General features: G+C 38.6%; 1 protein-coding gene across 1 annotated transcript in view; it reads left to right on the forward strand.

The window, feature by feature from the left end:
* ARFGEF1 (ADP ribosylation factor guanine nucleotide exchange factor 1) overlaps positions 1–3,784 on the forward strand; it is an 84,540-nt gene that overhangs the window by 447 nt on the left and 80,309 nt on the right. The gene's annotated exons all lie outside the window — the stretch shown is intronic.

Raw genomic sequence — 3,784 nt, forward strand, 5'->3', positions numbered from 1 at the left:
GACAGGCAGCGGTGAGGGCGGAGGGACGGGTGAGGAAGAGGGGGTGGCGGAGAGCGAGAGACAATGACATCGGGCCATGTCTGCAGCTGGTGGCTCCTCGGAGCCGGGAGGAGGGCTGCAGAGGGAGAGGATGGTCCAGGATATGTACGAGGGAGAGCCTTAGGCGAGTCGTTCCTGGTGGAGAAACAGCTGATGGGGAAGAGAACTGCCTTCATGCATGGCAGAGCTGGAGCGGCCGCGGATGATAACAGAACCACAGAGTTGTTAGGGTTGGAAGGGACCTCTGGAGATCACCTAGTCCAACCCTCATGTTGTTGGATTCCCAAGATGTGGGAACGTTTACTTCGGGCCGAAGGAGGGGTGTTGGGTTTGTAGTGCAGCTGTGTCAGCGCCGCCCCGTCTGGAAGCGTGAGGGAAGTACCGGTGCTGGATAGTACAAAGCACATGCAGGCATCCAATTGCAGGCAGCTTAAAAGGACAACTTGGGCTTCGCGATTCTGACATGATGAGCACAGGCGGGCCTTGACCCTGTGTGGCAAAATACTGACATACTTACTGAAAGACTTCTAGAGAAAAACCTGTTTCATTTAAGTAACACGTTAAATGGATTATGTCCCTCCCTTTGTAGTGTAATTGTTTCTGTTTTGGAGATAATTATCTTGATTTTGTATAGTAATGTCTTACTAAATGGATTTGTTTGACGAGATAATGTTAAATTGAAACTTGCTTGTTTTAAAAATGAGTATAAGTAATTTGAAGTTGTTCCCTTGTCATTCTGTTCATTCTTATGTTAGTGCTTACTTTTTTTTTCTATAAAAAACCCCATCCTTTCCTTGATTTCTTTGTCTATGAAAGGCCTGACAAAGGGAGGGGCAGAAATAACCATACTTCAGCTATTTATTTCTTCTTTATTAAAATCGATGTGAAACAAGTTTTTTATTACATTTTTCATATATCACTAGAGTGGTTAACAGTAATCCTATGATTTATGCAGATGAAATTAAATTGGTAACCCTTTGACCCTTCTGTTGACTTTAGACTGTGCATTCAAGTTAGAAATAAAACATAGAAGTGGTTTTTTATTTTTAAACTGAATTTCTATCCAGTCTGTATGTCATCCATAGAATTAGACACTGGTATTAATCTTGTGTTTCTGCCATGCTTTATTTCAGTAGCTTGATTTATCTTAAGTATCATCCAGATCCCTCCAAGCATGGCTCCATTGTGTTCCACAGATTATAAAGCAAGCCCTCTAGACTGTACAGTCTGGCTCTTGTATCATGTAAATTGATTTGTTTGAGGAGACCCTCAAGCACACATCCCAGTGGTTTCCATCCTACAGCTTCATTGAATCCTTCTCCTGTGGATCTGATTGGGGCTTAAACAGGAAAACAGTGTGATGTGGGTATAAAAACCATTAAGGCAGGAAAGAAGAAGTGGAAGGTTGTGTGTACTGCCTTACATATATACAGAGCCTTCATGAGCTTGAAAAATATCAGGCATGGTATTTTTTCTGTAGAAAAGCCTCTAACTACTCTAGAGGCTTATTGATTTTGGGTTTTTTTGATTTTTCGGTTGCAGCACAACAAAATACAGTTGTCGACTGTAAATTTAGCATGGTCTATTGTCTGGTTTTGTGCATGATCAGAAGTGGCAATATGTAACTCCTGAGCAGAGTAGTGCTCATGTCTCTCTATAAGAAAATTTTTGGACAAAAGTATGTATCATCCATGTTTCACACAGAGTACAGTTAGCTGTTAAAGCTGAGCTATGATTTTTGTAGCAGTGTTTGAAATAGGATGCATGTGTTGTGCTCTGTCCCTTTGAACAGTCCCTCTCTTCAGACTACTGCTGGATGCTTCTTTGCCATCTTAAGCAAGGAGTATGAACTTCTTACTGCTTTATTTTGAAGAGCAGCAACATTAATGATAAAACATTAGTAAAATTGTAATTTAGAGTTGAATTTAATTTGGTGCTAAGTCTGGCAAAGTCAAACTTTACAGTTTTACTGGATTTTTTAAAATGGTAGTTAAATAAAGTGTAGCTTTTAAAAATCGTGGCAATACTTCCATATCTTCCAAATCGACATCTTTTTTTTCCAGTGTGAATATTTAATTAGTCGGCACTGAAGTTATCTGTGTGCTCCATTAAGACATTTTTTTCCAGCTGCATGACTGTAGTAAAATGTTGCTTTTTATTTACTGCTAATAATAGTCAGATATTCTAACTAGTAGTTGTTACGAATTCAGGCTTTTTATTCCATTCTCTAAAGCCACTATTTACATTGTTTTATATTATTTGTATAAAATGATCTGCTATTGAAATATTTGATAAAAAATGTTCAGAAATACAGTATCCCTGTACAACAGACAAACTAATAGTAGCTCTGCTTTTTAGATTGAATTTAACAAGCAGTATTTTAAGAATCTTTAATGCCCTCCCTTTGTCATTTTTAATCCCCATATATTTTCTTATAAATCTGTTGCATTCCATTAAGGTTATACATAATCTATTTTTAATTTGTGCAACATTCCACACTGTGGCAGTTTGACCTCTGAACAGGTGTTAAGATGAGGTCCTTCTAGTATGTCCATTTTTCCAGTGATTTGAAGATAAGAAAGCAAAATATTAATTAACACAACCTGAATTATGGATGTTCTTTAGCTTTTTAACAGGGATGAAATTAAGCCTGATACTTGTAGCATCCTGTATTTGATGATTGACCAGGTTGTGTCTGGGTTTATACAGAACAGTTGACTTTAATTTAACTTTGTCCTTTCTGAGAGGTTTTCTCTCTATGTGGAAAACACAAGATTTCTTTAGTCGCCTAATGAAGTAGAGTTAATTTAGAGCTTTGTATTGTTTACTTTCATAGCAACAACTCTTTTCTGTGTAAGGAATGAGTTTATCCTTGAAATTGTCCACTTGCAGAAGGCATGAGCCAACAAGCTGTCAAAACGATTATTGGATTTAGAAGCTCCTTTTCCACTGAGTTACCTCCACTGCTGTTTCTGTATTGCTTTTCAGCTATGCTACAGTCTAGGAAACCTTACTGTAAACATACTGTGTTTGCATAAACAGTGAAAAGTCTTGGGGAAAAAAAAATCCTCATCTGAACATAAAATTTTTAATAGACTGAAAAAAAAATTGTCAGTGCTTCATGTCAAAATCTGGAGCATGGATTTGTCTGCTTGAAAAGGTGGCTTCAGAGCACTAAGCTGGGCACACCAGAATGCCCTGATTGTATAAAGTCTGCTAGTTCAACTGCAAATCAGGAGTCAAGCAACTCTTCCATAAAACTCCAAGCAACAAGTGATATAAAATGATACAGATACGTCCCTAGTATGTACTTTAAAGAAAATTATGCATATGCTGCCTGGAGTTCTGGAGCTACCAACTGAAGAGGGCCAAAACTTAGTTCTAAAAGCTTGTTTAGTGCTCCTTGTGTTATTTTAGTCTGTCATGCAAGGATCCTGCGTAGTGGTCTCATGCAGTGTGAAAGTGGCATCTGTGTTCAGTTTGTGCTGCCTTTATGTGTGTGTAGGATGATGGAGCAGTGGGCTATAGATAAACACGTAGTTTCTCTGGAAACCGATAATGCTTAGAGCAGAACTAACCTAGCGGTGTGAAGGTTCATCTGTCCTTATCTGTGCAGGTCTGCAAATGGCCTCTCATCTACTTAAGTTTTTCTGTCTCCCTTTTTACCTTTCCTAGTTTCATCTTGTGTCCTTTGCACATACAAGCAATTGTGATGCATGAGAATGAGTGTGGTTAATAGATACTG

This window comes from Geospiza fortis, unplaced genomic scaffold (genome assembly GCF_000277835.1).
Source record: "Geospiza fortis unplaced genomic scaffold, GeoFor_1.0 scaffold121, whole genome shotgun sequence".
Classification (NCBI taxonomy): domain Eukaryota; kingdom Metazoa; phylum Chordata; class Aves; order Passeriformes; family Thraupidae; genus Geospiza; species Geospiza fortis.